The sequence below is a fragment of the Adiantum capillus-veneris genome, chromosome 1 (genome assembly GCF_014529385.1).
Source record: "Adiantum capillus-veneris isolate H3 chromosome 1, ASM1452938v2, whole genome shotgun sequence".
Taxonomy (NCBI): domain Eukaryota; kingdom Viridiplantae; phylum Streptophyta; class Polypodiopsida; order Polypodiales; family Pteridaceae; genus Adiantum; species Adiantum capillus-veneris.
This window is the reverse complement of record NC_140931.1, coordinates 157774556-157793831: the sequence shown is the minus strand read 5'-3', so window position 1 is coordinate 157793831 and position 19276 is coordinate 157774556. Positions and strand designations below refer to the sequence as shown.

The 19276-nt window shown below is 41.9% G+C and overlaps 1 pseudogene; it reads left to right on the top strand.

The window, feature by feature from the left end:
- Nucleotides 1-4257: 4257 nt before the first annotated feature.
- LOC147465872 (uncharacterized) lies at nucleotides 4258-4845 on the top strand (annotated as a pseudogene).
- The last annotated feature ends 14431 nt before the right edge of the window (nucleotides 4846-19276 follow it).

The following is a 19276-nucleotide window of genomic DNA, read 5'->3' as shown; positions in this document are numbered from 1 at the left end:
AGAACTCCAAGTGCCAAGTGAGTTTATGCTTGCGGTTTCTCGAATCTATGAGAAGGTGATTTGTCAATTGCGCATGGGAAGAGAAATTTCAGAAATTTTTGTAAGCACTATTGGGGTTAAACAAGGATGTCCACTGTCACCAACTCTCTTTGGTCTATGCATCGATCAATTGGAACAAATGGTACTTGAATTTATACAAGAATAATGCATTGAAGAGGTCACTATTTGCAATGCGGTAATCATGCTTTTGTTGTATGCGGATGATGTAGTGCTTCTAGCACACACTTTAGAAGATGCACAAAAGCTTATGGTTGTCCTTGAGAACTTTTGCTTGCATAGTGGGCTAATTGTAAATGAATCCAAAACAAAGGTTATGCTTGTGAAAACCAACCATAAGGAGAAGCCATGCATTGTGTACAACAACGAGACACTTGAAGTTGTTGAGAGCTTTAAGTACCTTGGCCTTGAGGTTCCATCCAATCACAAGTGGCATGAATGTGCTATGCGTCGTTTGGAAGCGGGAAAGAGAGCATATTATGCATTTGAGAACATGTGTAATGCGGGAAACATCAAGTGTTGGGTTCTCAAGAAGTATCTTTTTGATGCATTGGTGACACCGGTTCTTCTTTATGGAGTTGAAGTGTGGGGCGGGAGCATCTCAAAGTCTACTTGGAAAGAGTTTGAGAATGTCCAAAAGCGTTTTCTTACAAACTTTCTCCAAGTTAAGACACAAACACCATATATGCTCCTACTTCTTGAGTCGGGATCTCTTCCAATTGAGGTTATGGGCATGGAAAGGGTTGTGGAGTACATGATAAAGATGCATCAAAACCCCTCACATCGACTTCCTACAATTGCATGGGAAGCAAGCAAAAAAGTTCAAAAGACGCATAAAAGCAAGATCTTGAGCACGGGATGGATGCAAGACATAAAGAAGTGGTTTGGGAGATGGGATGCATTACACTTGCTACATGATGCTTCAATTGACTCTCAAGTGAATGAAGCTTTTCGACAACACCAATGTATTACGGCTTGGGAGAAATCCGGTGGGTCACGCTTCATACATTACACCACCTATATTGCCCCCAACTACAAAACCATGTTCTTCGCTGAGAGAGGAAACCGTACTCACACTTACATGCTTGACCCTATTCCCTTGTCCGCGATATGCACTATTGCAGCAATTCGGCTTAGCTCCCATTTCCTTCGATGCGAGATAGGGCGTTGGGGCAATGGAGAAGAGTCAAATCGATTGTGCACATTATGCTCACTGCAAGTTCGAGAGTCTGAGTACCACACACTACTAGAGTGCTCAGCTTTTGATCACATCCGAACTTGCTTCTCTCACATTTTCAGCCATAACTTAGACCTACACACTTTCCTCTCCCAACCAAAGTGTGGGCTCTCCATTGCGACTCTCATCACTACAATTTTGGAGCATCGAGAGTCACTCATCAGCCATACACATACTACATTACATGTAACTTTGGTCCCATAGGTCATATTTGACCTCCGAGGACGATAATAAAATCTCTCTCTCTCTCTCTCTCTCTCTCTCTCTCTCTCTCTCTCTCTCTCTCTCTCTCTCTCTCTCTCACCCCTCTCTCGTGTTGTCTTTCCTCTTTACGTGTGTCTCTCTCTCATTGTCTCCCCCTCCCACCCCCTACCCCCTCCCCTCCTCTCTCTCTCTCTCTCTCTCTCTCTCTCTCTCTCTCTCCACCCCTCTCTCGTGTTGTCTTCCCTCTTTGCGTGTGTCTCTCTCTCATTGTCTCCCCCTCCCACCCCCTACCCCCTCCCCTCCTCTCTCTCTCTCTCTCTCTCTCTCTCTCTCTCTCTCTCTCTCTCTCTCTCTCTCTCTCTCTCCCCCCCTTCCCTTCCCTCCCTTCCTGGAGTGAGCTCCACCCCTCTCTCCCCCATGTCTTCTCTCTCTCTCTCTCTCTCTCTCTCTCTCTCTCTCTCTCTCTCTCTCTCTCTCTCTCTCTCTACTTTTCAATAACGTTAAAATTCTCCTCTCTTTCCCTCTGTCTCTCTAAAAAAACCTAAAACATTAGCGATTTTGCTAGTGCCTTTGGTTTTTTTTTTTAAGCAGATCCTCTCACTGCTCCCCTTCTCTCCCTCTCATGATCCCTCCAACCCATTCCCTCTCTCTCTCTCTCTCTCTCTCTCTCTCTCTCTCTCTCTCTCTCTCTCTCTCTCTCTCTCTCTCTCTCTCTCTCACCCCTCTCTCGTGTTGTCTTCCCTCTTTGCGTGTGTCTCTCTCTCATTGTCTCCCCCTCCCACCCCCTACCCCCTCCCCTCCTCTCTCTCTCTCTCTCTCTCTCTCTCTCTCTCTCTCTCTCTCTCTCTCTCTTCCCTTCCCTCCCTTCCTGGAGTGAGCTCCACCCCTCTCTCCCCCATGTCTTCTCTCTCTCTCTCTCTCTCTCTCTCTCTCTCTCTCTCTCTCTCTCTCTCTCTCTACTTTTCAATAACGTTAAAATTCTCCTCTCTTTCCCTCTGTCTCTCTAAAAAAACCTAAAACATTAGCGATTTTGCTAGTGCCTTTGGTTTTTTTTTTAAAGCAGATCCTCTCACTGCTCCCCTTCTCTCCCTCTCATGATCCCTCCAACCCATTCCCTCTCTCTCTCTCTCTCTCTCTCTCCACCCCTCTCTTGTGTTGTCTTCCCTCTTTGCGTGTGTCTCTCTCTCATTGTCTCCCCCTCCCACCCCCTACCCCCTCCCCTCCTCTCTCTCTCTCTCTCTCTCTCTCTCTCTCTCTCTCTCTCTCTCTCTCTCTCCCTTCCCTCCCTTCCTGGAGTGAGCTCCACCCCTCTCTCCCCCATGTCTTCTCTCTCTCTCTCTCTCTCTCTCTCTCTCTCTCTCTCTCTCTCTCTCTCTCTCTCTCTCTCTCTCTCTCTCTCTCTCTCTACTTTTCAATAACGTTAAAATTCTCCTCTCTTTCCCTCTGTCTCTCTAAAAAAACCTAAAACATTAGCAATTTTGCTAGTGCCTTTGGTTTTTTTTTTAAAGCAGATCCTCTCACCGCTCCCCTTCTCTCCCTCTCATGATCCCTCCAACCCATTCCCTCTCTTGCCCCTTGCTCTCTCTCTCTCTCTCTCTCTCTCTCTCTCTCTCTCTCTCTCTCTCTCTCTCTCTCTCTCTCTCTCTCCAGCCCACCTCTTTCCTCTCTCTGGCCCCCACCTCTTGCTCTACGTCCGCCCCTCCCACTTCCCTAGCTTCGATCCTCTCTCCCTCTCTCCCTCTCTCTCTCTCTCTCTCTCTCTCTCTCTCTACTTTTCAATAACGTTAAAATTCTCCTCTCTTTCCCTCTGTCTCTCTAAAAAAAACCTAAAACATTAGCGATTTTGCTAGTGCCTTTGGTTTTTTTTTTTAAGCAGACCCTCTCACCGCTCCCCTTCTCTCCCTCTCATAATCCCTCCAACCCATTCCCTCTCTTGCCCCTTGTTCTCTCTCTCTCTCTCTCTCTCTCTCTCTCTCTCTCTCTCTCTCTCTCTCTCTCTCTCTCTCTCTCTCTCTCTTTCTTTGTAGCTCTCCAAGGGCACCACCCTAGATAAATCATTGTCTGCTAATAGTAATATGCGGAGCGAAGGACCACAGATCTTGCCAGGAATACTTCTTGTGAAGGCATTTGCACTAAGGTCAAGTACCCTTAACCTCTATATATATATAGATATATATCGCTATTGCTTTGGATGGCTTTTTTTTCTTTTTTTTTTGGGCCTAAGCAACCCCTAACACTCCATTTCCTTCCCTTAATTTAAAAAAAAAAAAACCTACGCTCCACTCTCCCCCTCTCACAACCCCCCCCCCCCCCCCCCCCGCGTGCCCAACCCTGCCCTTCCCTTGCGGACCCCTCTCCCCCCTTCTCTCTCTCTCTCTCTCTCTCTCTCTCTCTCTCTCTCTCTCTCTCTCTCTCTCTCTCTCTCTCTCTCTCTCTCTCTCTCTCTCTCTCTCTAACAGAGGAACCCTTCTCCTTCATGTTGGTCGACCTTCCCCTGGGCGAGGGGTATCCTCGAGGCAAGGTCCCGTCAACCACAGTGCAGCCCCCTCCTCTATCGCTAGACAGCATCTCGTAAGCCTCGACAGTCTGGTTTCCTCGACAGTCTGCTGAGCCTCTCAACCCCTCTCCATGACAGTCTGCTGAGCCTCTCAACCCCTCCTCGCGCTGCCTGCCGACTCAGCCCTCCCCGACACTTTGAAAACTTTCTCCAGGTTTGCCCACTAAGGTCTACCTCACATCCAAGGAGTCATTCCCACACGATGTAGCGAGAGAAGTCCTCCACACCAATCAAGCCGACACGCCTCTTTGTGCCCACTCCACAGGTGGATCCGACAGACCTCCTCCGAGTGCAACTCCGAGAACTCAGAGATGAAAACGCGGAACTCAAGGGGCGTCTCGAGGCCTTGGAGACCCGCCTCACCCTCTTGGAGTCACAAAAGCAAATCGACACGAAGCATATCCTTGCCCAAGCAAAGGAAGTTGAGCACACGCTCACCGCAAGTATGGCAAATCTTGCCACTCAAGTCAATGCAGCAACCACCGCCGTATCTTCCAAGATAGAAGAATGCATTCAAGAACGTCATCAACAAAAAGGATTGGCGCTATCCCTCCACATCGGGGGCTTACCCTCTACTTGGTGGGAGGACGATGATTGCACTTCCACCTTAGCCAATCTCAACCAAGCCATTCACCCGACTGAGTTAGATCCTAACACAATCGAGAAGGTCCATCATCACCACCACAACAACCAAGGTACCCTCATCTTCAAAAACAAAGAGGCTCGTAAAGCACTTTTACAGCAAGCTCAACTACTCAAAGGGCTCCAAAATTGGATCAGCAAGCCTTGACCCCCGCCCAACTCAAAATCAAGAAACAAGAACTCCAAAAGATGCGTGATGCTCGAGCAGCAGGTAAATGGGCCATCTATCGAGGTGGAAAGGCCATTACTGACAAATTTCGAGTTCTAAGGACTCCCATACCACCCTCCCCCCACTCCCTAAGTGACATAGGTCACAACTTTGTTGTATCCGCTTCTAGTCATATTCCAATGTACCCTCTTGGTAAGAGCCCCATGTATGTTTTCTTGGTCCCATAGGTCATATTTGACCTCCGAGGACGATAATGACATCTATCTATCTATCTCTCTGCCTCTCTCTCATTTTATTTTGTACTTAGACATTGTATTAGTTCCACCAAGAATGTATCAATTTGGTCACATGGGTCATTTTGGCCTTTTGAAGACAGTTAACATAGCATTTCATTTCATTTCTCATTGGGATTGGAGGGACTCAATCGACAGTGTGACAGGAGGCAAAGAAAGAAAAAAGGAAGATGCAGTGGGAGAGAGATCAATAAGGAGAGAGAGAGAGAGAGAGAGAGAGAGAGAGAGAGAGAGAGAGAGAGAAGGGGGCAACAAAATTGTGAGGGAGAGAGGTGAAGTGTATTGTTTTTTTTTTTAAAAGAAAGACGGGCTCACCTCCTGTGTGTGTGTGTGTGTGTGTGTGTGTGTGTGTGTGAGAGAGAGAGAGAGAGAGAGAGAGAGAGAGAGAGAGAGACATGGGGGAGAGAGGGGTGGAGCTCACTCCAAGAAGGGAGGGAAGGCAATGGGGAGAGACAGAGAGAGAGAGAGAGAGAGAGAGAGAGAGAGGGGGGGGGGGGGGGGGGGGGGGGATAGGGAGAGGGGTCATAGAGTGACTAAGAAGAAAGAGAGGAAGAAGGGAGTAGGAGATAGGAGGACTTTAGGGAAGGGATGGTGGTTTCTAGAGGAGGAGTTGGAGGAAGGGAAGGTGGTTAGAGGAGTAGATGGAGAGAGGAGGTGGAGGAGAGGAAGGATTTTTGAGGAGGAGGAGGAAGGGAAGAGGAGGAAGCACATGGGCGGCAAGAGAAGGAAGGGGAGGTAGGGAGGGCGGAACTCCAAAAAAAATAAAAAAAAGCTCGCTCCGTTGAGCTCGCTCGAAGACCTAACTCCTTGACTAAGAACTACCGTATCACTTTCCTTTCCTTGTGTCCTAGGACTTGTCGGAAGCCTGCTGACTAGCCTCCATTATCCATTCGCAAGTCAGTCCTCCCAATCATCGAGACCTTGAGACACACTATCATGTCACTTAGATAGACATCTTGATGCACTAGAAGTTCACTCACTTAGGCATCACATCTAGATCTCACTGATCTGTAAAAGATGTCTAGATGCACTAAGTTCAAATCATTCATCCTACAAACATTTCATCTTTCTCTATGTGTCTCTAGCAATAAACACATGAAAGAGCTTTGCATTTTGAATTTAATCAAGGAAGTTTCAAATTTAGTGCGCACAGTTCATAAATTCATACAACAAAATACTGTCAACCCATCATTGTCCCTAAAATCACAAAGGAAATGAGTGACTTTATTCCAATTGTCTAAATCTATGACAAAGGAGTGGGGTAACTCCCCTCTTGTGTAGTCTCGGCTACACTAGATTCAACCCACTGATCATCGAGAACACTTTGAATAGCTGAAACTAGACCAAAAGTCTCAAGGTAAAGTTCCAAAACTCAGGCGTATCTTCTAGGTCCTCCATCCACTTTGCAACCAATGCCGGATAGTTCTTGACTAAGAACTACCGTATCACTTTACCTTTCAATTTTCTTTCCTTGTGTCCAAGGATCTGTGGGCAGCCTCGCTAGCCTCCCTTGTCCATTCGCGAGTCAGTCCCAATCGTCTGGAACCCTGAGACACACTATCATGTCACTTAGATAGACATCTAGATGCACTAGAAGTTCACTCACGTAGGCATCACATCCAGATCTCAGTGATCTCTAAAAGATGTCTAGATGTAGTAAGGTTGAAAATCATTCATCTACAAACCTTTCATCTTTCTCTATGTGCCTCTAGCATTAGACACATGAAAGAGCTTTGCATTTTTAGTTCAATCAAGGAAATTTCAAATTTAGTGCGCATAGTTTGTGAAGTCATACAACAGAATATTGTCAACCCATCATTGTCCTTGAAATCACAAAAGAAATCAGTGACTTTTTTCCAATCGCCTAAATCTATGACAAGGAGCAGGATTACTCCCCTCTTGTATAGTCTCGGCTTAGTTAGTGATAAGATTTGAAGGGCTACCCCAAATGTCTAATGTCAAGCATGCACAACTTATGCCCTTCCACACTGAAGGGAAAAATTTACAATTGCCCTTCTAATGAACAAAATGAAAAGTTTGCACCCGGTTACATCGAAATACCAAAAAAATAATTCATGATATAACAAGTTAATATGTCACTTATCTCAAACATTAATATTTCACTTATCGCACACTCTTTCATACTACCTCTTTCATTATTAAACGAGACGTGTTTGCTACCTTTTTTATTGTAAAAAGAGACATAAATAACTTTTTGGTAAGAAATTATAGCTCAAGATAAGACACCCGGTCAAGCCATATGACCATGTGAAAAATTGAGACTATAGAATTTGTAACTACATAGAAAAATTACCATTTGGTAAGATAGCTCTAGATAACACACACAATCAAACCATATGACCATGTGAAAAATTGAAACTATTCTCATTGTAAATACATAAATCCATTCTAATTTTGGGTTGTCCAATAATCTCCATGTACATTTACAATAGAAAATTATTGTCAAAAGCAATGTACACTCAGAATGATCGCCTCTCCTACTTCAAAAACCTACTTCAAAAAAACTAGAAAAGAAAGGAATCTTTGAGTCTTTGAAAGAAAACCAACACCATCACACACCCGGCATGAGACTTAATATATATTCACTATTTTTTTGCCAAGTTCCAATTTTCCAAACCACCTCAAATAAGTATTCACTAATGAATGTCTATAATTAAAAATCATCATGATCAAGACAACAAAATTGTTAAAGAAGACCAATCTACTCCCCAAGACAAGTTTTTTTCTTTAAATCTAATTTTTGAGTAGTGAGCATTGAGCAAGACTCCCTCACGATGATTGATGGCCGAGGCTTGCGTGAACTGCTCTCTATCAAGACTCAAGCGTGAAGCAGCACACGTAGACCGCTCCAAAGTCCATGCACGAAAAATCGCAAGGCACGAGGCGTGAACTCATGATCATGAAGCAACATCACAATTTTAAGAGCTGTAATATACATAAACTAGTCGATGCTTGTTTTATTAACTAAACTTCTCAAAGAAGGTAAGGTTCTGTGAAGTTTAGAAATGCACCAAAAATTATAAAAGAGATTAAAAATGCTAAAAAGAATTCAACATTACCTCCCCAAAAACTTGTTCCCATCTAATGGGCAAGACAAGTTTGAGGGAGGCTTAATCATACTTTAGAAATCTATAGAAATTGTGAGGAACTTGGGCCAGCCTCCCCACTTCCCTGGTCAAATCTTAGAGGACTGTCGAGACATTTGTATCGTTGCCTGGACAGAGAACCCCTCAACTCACATAGGTCGGACATAGTGGACACCATTGCCATGCAGCTTTGAGCTCACGTAGGTCGGAGACTCAACCACAATAGGTTGACAATGCCGTGAATGCACTCGATAGTGGACAGATCTAAGATCATATCAGTAGCAGCAAGTCGGACGACGGTAGGTGTGACTCCTCACTGTGAGCATTGAGACTTTAGGAATGAAAGCCTAAAGGAGTCAATTTTTGGGATGTTTCTTTTCCCACGGTGATGGGGTCTGGACAAACCTCAAACTTCAAACTAAGTTCAAAGGTGACACTAATTTGTGGAAATTTCCAAAATACCCCTCAAATTTCAAAAATTCCCAAAATACCCTTGTATCTATTTTGGTTGGATTGTTCAAGATTTTCTTATCTTTATTCCTTTTTGACAATTGAGATCCATTTTTAGTGCTTGGCATGTAATTTGTCACAAATTACCTTGCAAAAAAGGCAATTATGTCTAAAAATAATGAAGCAATTCATATCCAAAGCCTACATAACCAACACAAATTCTAGTTTTAGCATCTTGTATGATAGACAATTAGTCTTCTTATGGAAAGCTTCAAGAAAAATTTAACTTTGGAGAAATTTACTCTCACAACCACCGGTATTTTGGGAAATTTGGAAAATTTGAAGGGCATTTTAAGAATTTATGACAAAATACTAGGGGTATTAAGGGTATTTTGGGAATTGCCACAAATTACAGGGGTATTTTGGTAATTTTCTCTAGAAATTATCATAAAATTGCAAGCCATAACTAAAGATCTTGTAAACTTTGAATTTGCATTTTGAAGGACAATTGGATGGCCGGCCCTTCTAATGATGGATTGCACAAATTTCCTTCCTTTGGAATTGAAGGGCATGTCAATTTGATCCCTTCAAATGTAGGGTTCGTCACGAGTCAACCCTTCCTACACAACGTTGACATCCATTTGAAGGGCAGAAGGGCATCAAAAACTATCACTAGTCGGCTACACTAGATTCAACCCGTGATCATCGGGAAATCTTTGAATAGTTGAAACTAGACCAAAAGTCTCAAGGTAAAGTTCTAAAACTCAGGAGTATCTGCTAGTTCCTCCTCCATCCACTTTGCAACCAATGTTGGATAGTTCTAGACTAATACAAGAATTGTCGTATCACTTTACCTTTCACTTTTCTTTCCTTGTGTCATAGGACCTGTGGGTAGCCTTGCTAGACTCCCTTGTCCATTTCCAAGTCAGTCCCAATTGTCAAAAACCTGAGACACGCTATCATCTCATCCCTTTTATTCTCTAGATTCCTTTGATAAACTTGTATATGTTTCCCCTATTTCGTCGAAACCCTTGGATGTGCTACCATCTGATTCTCTGATGAGTTTTCGTCTAGTTCCCTTGATTCATTCTCTTCACTACAAGACTCTTGCCATGGTAAGGTGGATACCATCCTATCTGTAGACTCTCGAATCACTTTTGGCAATACATAGCAAAACCAATCAATCTAGTCTCTCAAAGTAGTCTTCCGAAATGAAGGTAGTCGTAAGCAAGCCGTGGGATGGAGCTCTAGTTTTTAAAATTCAAATTATATAGGTCTCATGCAGCATTAATAGTTCATGCAGGGCCGCAGCTGATCGGCAGCGCCATTTATAGAAGGCTGCTTATAATAACTGGTCGCCGACTCGTGAGAAGAGAGAGAGAGAGAGAGAGAGAGAGAGAGAGAGAGAGAGAGATTCAAATTGTTGCAGTTTTTGCACCTCCCAAATTCGAGAGAGAGAGAGAGAGAGAGAGAGAGAGAGAGAGAGAGAGAGAGAGAGAGATATTCAAATTGTTGCAGTTTTTGCACCTCCAAAATTTGAAAGAGAGAGAGAGAGAGAGAAAGACAAAGACAAAGAAAGAGAGCATCCTTCGATCTGCACAGAGTGAGAGAAAGAGAGAGAGAGAGAGAGAGAGAGAGAGAGAGAGAGAGAGAGAGTTCTCCATCTTGTCCACTGCAGAGGTCTACACCACAGACACACACATAGGTAATTTCATTTCAAACTCTGTCTCTCTATTTTCTTACATAACATCTCTCTCTATCTCTTTCTCAAGCTCCCTTTTAGCAATCAATTATCTCCCCCCCTCTCTCTCTCTCTCTCTCTCTCTCTCTCTCTCATACACACAAACTTGTGCTTCCTTGTGTACTGATGTGAAGCCAAATCTTATGTTTCAACTTTTGGGACTATGTGTGCTCTTTAGAAGCTTATGTTTAAAATTTTGAAAATGTATGTCTGTGTCTATCCACTATAATGTGTGTGCATGTAGTATTAATCTCAAAGATTGAGCAAATAACTACTCAGTGTGAAAAATATTGAATACTTTTTGAGTGTGCATGCACGTGCGCATACGCAATAATATATTATGTAAAACTAAGCTAAACATTGTAATCTATTGTTGTGTAGCAGAGATTACGATAATGGCATCAAACACTCCAATCACCGCATTGGTTTTGGCAATAGCGACCTCAAGCTTGACACAAACTCCACACGGTGAGTGCTTAAACTTCTATCTAAAGTGCTTAATTACAGGCTACATTATTTGCTTAACCTTTTAGTTTAACAAATCATTACACTTCTAAAACATATTGTAGAGATCACAATAGATGTACTTACTTGTACAATGCTTGATTTACTTGCTTGAAAGGTAGCACAGACTTTTGTCCCCTAAAGCGAAGCTAATCACAATGTATACCTTGATGCTTGACAAAGAAGTGATTTTTAAGTATGAGAAACATCAAAATTCTAACCTTTAAAATTTGCAAAATAAAAGTACTAGCTCTTGAATTGTGCAAGGTCTCTCTAAAGAGATTTCGAGGACGACCGTCCAATTCTCAACCATAATAGTGAGACAAACCACAACATGTATTGCAATAAGTCAAAATTAAAAGAAGATATCACTTCATTACATGTCATAGTTATGATGCAAATGAACGGAGTTCTTGCACAAGCATTGCATACAGTTGCATGAGTTCTAAACGGTTGTCCAAATCTCATGAGCTTTACGATGGCAATTTATCATGCAATACTTTCAAACATGTATTATTGGGTCGAGATACTAGTGCGTGGAGATATAATTGTGACACTGATACCTATAGACCTTACATCCATTGTCCTATTTTCAAAACCCTTAAAAATTATTGCTGATATTTTAAGAAAGAATGATCAAATTTATTTTGTGAAAAAATCTAGAATATTCAATTATTTTAAAATGTTTGATGCTTCTTAATATTTTTTTAATGGATTTATATCAACTTTATGCATAGTGTAAGCTCACAACTAGAGGCATTTATGTCTAAAATGATGAACCATTTAATATTGTTTGTCATTAGAGATATTTCATAGGTTACTGAAGGGAATCTAAAAGAAATTGGATGACTGTTTTTAATGTTAGTCAAATCAGAGAAGTTTATTACGAAATTTTGAACTTTGAGGAGTATGTTGAGAATTTTCACAAACACATAAGTATTTTTGTACTTGTTTTATTTTTTAAATCTCTAATCCCTATAGAATCCCATGGATGAGATTTGGACAAGCGTCCTGATCTCAGCATCATTCTAGATCTAATGGAAAAGCTACAGCCAGATCCCTAACTATACGTCTATTAATTCTACCTAATAGGGAACTTCGACCATTACAGTCCATTGTTCTATTTTCAAGGCATTCAAATTTGAAAAACCCAAGTAAAAAATCATGTTATCGATTGATATGTAAACAGTTGTCCAAATCTTAGAGGCTTATCTCAATCACGAACTTAGAAAATTAGGTGGCTTCATCAAGAGTACCAAATTCTCTCTTGTTAAACAATTCTAAAACCCAAAGCAACAAATATGTTGTTGATTGAGATTTGGATGATTATCCAAATCTTAGAGACTTGTTTTAGTTATGAATCTAGGCCATGAGACTTCCTTGATGGTTTAAAATGGTGAAAGTAAGTGTGCACCTCCATACTTAAGTTAGTGGTTTGAATCCTACACCAGTTTCATGTTTTGAAAGAGATTTGGACAATTGTGTAAATCCCTTAGACTTGCCATCTCATAGTCTCTAATGAATCTCAAACCCCACATTCAAAGTCCATTGCTCAGATACATCTATTTATTTTTTAGTTCTCATTTCCAATTTGAAACCCAAATTAGTTTTTTGGACACCCATCCAATTCTTAAACCCCTAGCAGGAAACATGGTGTCAATTGAGTTTTGGACAATTGTCCAAATTTGAGAGACTTATATTAGTCATGAACCTAATCCATGTATCAGAGCTTCAAGGACCATCATATATATCATAGACTTGTTTCAAATAGGCTACCATTTTCTCTTGATATTGCTAACATCTGTAAGGAATGCAAAAATATATGCAATGATCAAATTTGAGCATTTTTCTAAATCTCAATTCCATACTAGATTTGGGCAATTTTCCAAACTTTAAACACCATCGTTAAATACCATTTTCCCCATTCGTTTACTACATCATAGATACAGGCTTGCAAGCCCTCAATTCCAAACAGAAGCTATGCTTTAGCGTGAGAATTAGATGGTTGTCCAAATCTCAGAGATTTTTTCCTAGCCATTTGGAAACCTGTTTAAATATCAATACTAAATGCCAAAATTCTCAAGTGCAGGCACCTATTTCAATTAATCATGAACCTAGGCCTTATGTTTGCTTTGTCAAAAATGCCAAATCATGTCTTGTTAAAACAAAAAATCCAACCCAAGCACTACATATGTTGTTGATTGAGATTTGGACCCCATAGACTTGTCATCCAGTCTACCAAACTATGTTTTTGTTAATTCTCATTTTTAATTTGAAACCCAAATCAATTTTGGACTCTCGTCCAAAACTCAAAGACTTATATTAGTCATGAACCTAAGCCATGGGTTGGACCTTCAAAGACCATCATATGTATCATAGACTTGTTGCAAATATTTTTACTTGATATTTCTAACATCTCTAAGGAATGCAAAAAATTATGCAATGATCATAGTTGAGAAATTGTCTAAATATCAATTCCATACCAGATTTGAACAACCGTCCAAACTTTAAACACAATTCTTAAATACCATTGTCCCCATCTGTTTACTGCGTCCAAGATACCGTCTTGCAAGCCGTCAGCCCCAAATAGAAATTATGCTCTAGTGTGAGAATTAGACGATTGTCCAAATCTCAAAGACTTATCTCAACCGTTTAAATCTCAATCCTAAATGCAAAAAATCTCAAATTGAAGCTTCAAGGAGCTATTTTAGTCACTAACCTAGGCCATATGCTTGCTTCATCAAAAATACCAAACTTTCTCTCGTTAAAAAAATCTAAAATCCCAAGCAAAAAATATGTTTTCTATTGAGACTTGGATGGATGTCCAAATCTCCGAGACTTTTCTCGTCCATTACACTACTAAAACAATTTCAAAATTGACCCCAAAAGCAAGCATGCACCACTATACTTGGCTAGTGATTTGAACCCCAAACCAACCTTCACGAGAGATTTAGACATGGCTGGTAGGAAAGATTTCATAGATTTCGGGATTGTGAGAGCTATTGAAGAATATGTGAGCTCTCAAGGTGAAGCTTCTGTGGCAGTCTATGCACATCTTGTCTCCTCTCAAAAAAACTAAGAAATGGCTCTTAGATCCTGGGTCCTATTACTTTGATGGTATGAACAATATCCCATCGGATAACATGGTCTCTCTTGGGTGGTTCTCTGAGCCAAATGATATGAGTGACATCTCTATTGGTGTTATGCTTGATCACTACTACAAGATTGCAGGTTCATTTGTCTCTATGACAGCCTCTAAAAAGAAATCAAGGTGTAGTCAAGATCAGATTGATGAAGGATCCCCTTCTAGGAAACAATCAATGTAGCAGATTGAGATTGTGGCCACCTCAAATCATGGCACGGTCCAGGAAAGACATGATGCTTTGACCTTGAGTCCCATTGAAAAATAGGTTACAAATGATGATCAAGCTATAGAGCCAGTTGCTAGTGAAAGCTCAATTCAAGTCAATGATGAAGAAACACCCAAGAAACATCATCTTCTAAATGTTGCATATCAAGAATGCATTTAGTAGAGTGTTGTGAAATCCTCACCTAACAATGACATGTGATAGAAGATCAATAAAAGTTTTGATAGAGTTTTGATGACAGAAGCCGTGTTGGGCTAGCTAGACTAGTTGTATATAAGAAGTATTATCCATTGGGTCTCTCATACACCAAGGAAATCCTTGTTACCTGATGCTTAAAAATGCCAACCATTGTCAGACAATGTAGTGATTGAGCTTGTTGAGGAGTTTGGGACAATGAAAAATCCATGTTCCTTTGCAGTAGATCTTATGCCATACAATTTAGAGACAAAGAAACCAATTATATTGGAAGAATTCAAGAAGGATAATCTTAACAAATACAAGTATTGGATTCTTGGGGGTCAACACTCAATCGTGGATGCAAAAATCTTCATAAGCATAAATGATCCTAAGTATGCAGCACGAAAGTCAATTTATCAGACATGTTTGGCAAGATTTGTGGTTGATTGTCCACCACAGTCTTGCGTCAAGATCTCTTCAATGGAAATTTTAGAAAATCAACGTGTGCTAAAGAAACAATCAACTCTAGAACAATTGAAGTGTGTAAGGAGGCAGTGGGAGAGTTTTGGATCACCCAAGAAACCATCACAAGGGTCTACAAATCAAGCTTTCCGCGGAAATTGAAATGTAAGTATCTTGTTTTTCTTTTCATACATTATTTCTTAATGGTTATCATTTTTATATATCTTGTTGCTCATATGCACATTGTGAGCGGGATGGAAACACACACAACGCCTCTATAATGACCCAACACACACTCTTGGGATGATACACACACACATTATGGGGCACAACTCGGCTTACACAACCAGCCTGGCCGAGACAGGAAACACACAGACGGAGTGAGAAGAGAGAGATTTCCCACTTGCCCACTCAACACTCACACATACACACTCACACACACACTCTCAATTCAGCTCAAAGGAGGCAAATTGCTGTTTTTTAGGCTCAATGAAGCTCAACCCAACACCAATGGGGCAAATAGTTTACACAGTATTGAGGAAATACACCAGATACAACCACAGAGTTAAGCAGAGGCTTCACTCACCGGAGAAGATTACACAGAAAAACAGCAAAAAATATGTGAGGAATTTGGCAAAATGGACAGTGCCATTGCGTCCGGAACGCCCAAAAACCCCACCCTACAATGTCACAGTGCTCAAATCCGACCTCGGCGGATGAGTTTTACCAAGCACCGAGCAAGTTTTTCCGAGCAAAGTAAATGTCGAGCAAATCTACCAAAGGAAATAATGGCAAGCAAGTAGATTGCAAGAAATGTTTTTAGTAAACTAAGTCTCAAATGCAGAGAAAGTCGCAAGTATGCAAATAAAATTTCAATGATGTTTGAGGCATCGGGGTTAGAATGGGTTGCCAATTGACTAATATGAAGATATCACTAGCAGTAGTAGGTGATCATAGAGGTCTTTCCCAAATCCATCGGGGTTAGAATGAGTTGCCAACTGACTAATAGAGGTCTTTCCAAAAGCCATTTATTCTCAACTAGCCTAATCTTTATGTTTGGGAGAGTGAGACATCTATGTAAAAAAAAAGGGAGCCAAGTGGACACTAATAGGCATTCTACAATTTAGTATTATAACTCAAAAATAATTGACATATTTAGTAGATTTATCATGGCACTACCCCAAAAAAAATGAGACGAAAAAAAAAATATAGTGACGTGAAGGAACTCAAAGAAAATGATGTTGGCAACATAAGATGCAAGAATGATGAGCTTGGTAAGTCTTTGTCCATGCATGAGGTACTCATAGTGGGTTTTTATCATGAATCTCCCAAAACAATGGGCACTAGTGTGGGTGGCTTTGAGTATATACATGTTCGATTCCTAGATAGGTGTAGAGACAAATGCATAAGAAACCTGAAAAGTGTTAAATGTGCTTCCATAAAAGATGAAACAAGAGTACCCCTTGCACATGTGCTTTTGATCATCATTTTTCAATCGTGAGTGTGGATGCAAGAGGTGGATGCTCATTGAAAATATCTCAAGTACTTGGCAATATGATTCATTGCAGGGTTACTTGGAGGGTGGAAGAAGTGCTTGATCGAGGTGGGAGGGATTGAAAGACTTTAGGCAGGGGGGGACAAATCTCATTGCTTCTATGACGTGGTTTCCAAATCCTCTTGTGAAGAGCCAATTACAAATGGCTCCGCGATTGGATACTAAGGATTTGCATGAGTTCCACAGCCTCTTGTGAACCCAGTTTAATATTGAGAAGTTGACACCCATTTTCTTCAAGAATTTCAATTTGGGGGTACCAACAAGAATTATTTCAAAAAAGAGAAATAAATAGGAGATGCTCTCAAATATTATAGGGAGTCCAAATTAGAACTTCAGATGCTCTCTTTTGGATGCCCAAAACATAGAGTGGCTTCATGGAATCTCTCTCTCTCTCTCTCTCTCTCTCTCTCTCTCTCTCTCTCTCTCTCTCTCTCTCTCTCTCTCTCTCTCTCTTTGTGTGTGTCTGTGCAAGGAGGCCCTTCAAAAGAAGAGGCGCATTTACTCTCTCTCTCTCTCTCTCTCTCTCTCTCTCTCTCTCTCTCTCTCTCTCTCTCTCTCTCTCTCTCTGTGCCTGTGAGGCCCTAGCTTTGGCTGCATTCTTGCCCTAGTCCAGATCATTGCTAGTACTACTATGGAAGAAAGATCATTTCAAAAATTGCAAAGGGTTGATCAAGACAAAGCTCTTTGCTACCTCCATCAGATGCAAAGGGATGGTGGCATGTGGCCTTGCCCAAGGCTTTGACATGGGTGGAGAGAGGAGAGTTAGTCGACACGAAGGCCCCACAGAGAAGGGAAGAGGGCTTTCCCATATGCACGTCTACGTGAGGTCTGCATGTTTGCTTTGCCATCAGTCCTACCTGTAGCTTCGAGAAGATTTGAGAGAATCTTTTGAACAAATCAAGTATTATTATTAACGTAGAGCCACAGGTGTCACAAATGATTTTGATGTGGTTAATTAAGGGAGTCTACCTAGATGCTCTCATGGGTTTCAGGAGAGAGGTGGCACATGGAAGGGGAAGAGATGACGAAATCACAGAGAAGGGAAGAGGGCTTTCCCATATGCACGTCTACATGAGGTCTGCATGTTTGCTTTGCCATCAATCCTACCTGTAGCTTCAAGAAGATTCGAGAGAATCTTTTGAACAAATCAAGTATTATTATTAACGTAGAGTCACAGGTGTCACAAATGATTTTGATGTGGTTAATTAAGGGAGTCTACCTAGATGCTCTCATGGGTTTGAGGAGAGAGGTGGCACATGGAAGGGGAAGAGATGACGAAATATAGATGCCATGTGTCAATGTGCACACACACACACACACACACACACACACACACACACACACACAAAGAAAGAGAGAGAGAGAGATTTTCTACAATGCGATTTGAAGGTCTGCAGATGATGTGTCAACCTTCTAGAGGAGTCTTGTGTCTAGCTTGGGCACATTACTCTCTCTCTCTCTCTCTCTCTCTCTCTCTCTCTCTCTCTCTCTCTCTCTCTCTCTCACACACACACACACACACACACACACACACACACACACACACACACACACACACACACACACACAGAGCTCAGGTGAAAACCAGTTGTAGTTGCCCCAAGTACCTCCACGTGGTGGTGAGGCAAGGCACATATCTTGCACGTGACTAGAATGATCGCCGTAGGTGCTTGGTATTTTGAAATAAAGCCCAAAAGGTGCAATTACCAATTACTGATAATTGTACCTCCTGTGACCATGCTCTTATATTGTCTATCATCTGTAGAACAGGGGAGGCACTGCTATTTTCCCAACAGTGAGGGTGCATAGTAGGGCAAGAGATGGGCTTATAGACCGCCGGCTCCGTGGACCCCATGATGGCATGGTCTTTTTCTTGAAATTTGCAGCTTTGCAAGAAATCAATCAAAATCAAAATAGACACCTCCAAATCAGTACGTGGCGCCGTGTCTTGATTTGGGAGTTTTTTATATTGTGACTTGGTGGACCTCACAACGAGAGAGAGAGAGAGAGAGAGAGAGAGAGAGAGAGAGAGAGAGTTGTAGCATACCATCTACATTGCTTGCAGAGAAGTTGAGGATGGAAGTCTCCAAGAAAGACGTGGTTCTTGAACTCTTGCTCTTGGCCCTTCTCGCCGCGGTGCGCGCCATTTACCAAGGACTTCGTTCGCCTTCATTGATATATTCTCTTTGAGGAATGCAAATGCACCTGCTACTGCCTAAAAGCGTGTTTGATTTTGAGAGAGAGAGAGAGAGAGAGAGAGAGAGAGAGAGAGAGAGAGAGAGAGATCGCAACCAAATTGCCACTTATGCAGTGGGGCTGGCCTCCGAAGGAAGCTGTTGTCAGCGCCCTGAAACCCCCCCAAATCAAGACGCGGCGCCGCGTCCTGATTTCGGGCTTTTTCATATCCTGGAAAGGAGTTGCTTTGACTTGGCGGACCTCAATATGGACCTGAGAGAGAGAGAGAGAGAGAAGGAGAGAGAATTGTATCAGTGCGTGCTTGCAGCGCTTATAGCTCCATGCTCCATATTTTCTGAATTTTTGCAGCGTAAACGAGGTTCTTTTGCTAAAAACGACACTGTATGCTGTGGCGTCGTCCATTGAGAGCCTGTGCAATAGCTGGTCGTGCAGCCAATTGTCTCTCAGCCTCTCCAGCCCCCGCAACCCCTTGGCGAGACGGGGCTCACAGTTATACGTCCTGCATTGCCTACAAAGAAGTTGAAGTTGAGGATGGTGGGGTGCACGCCATCTGCCAA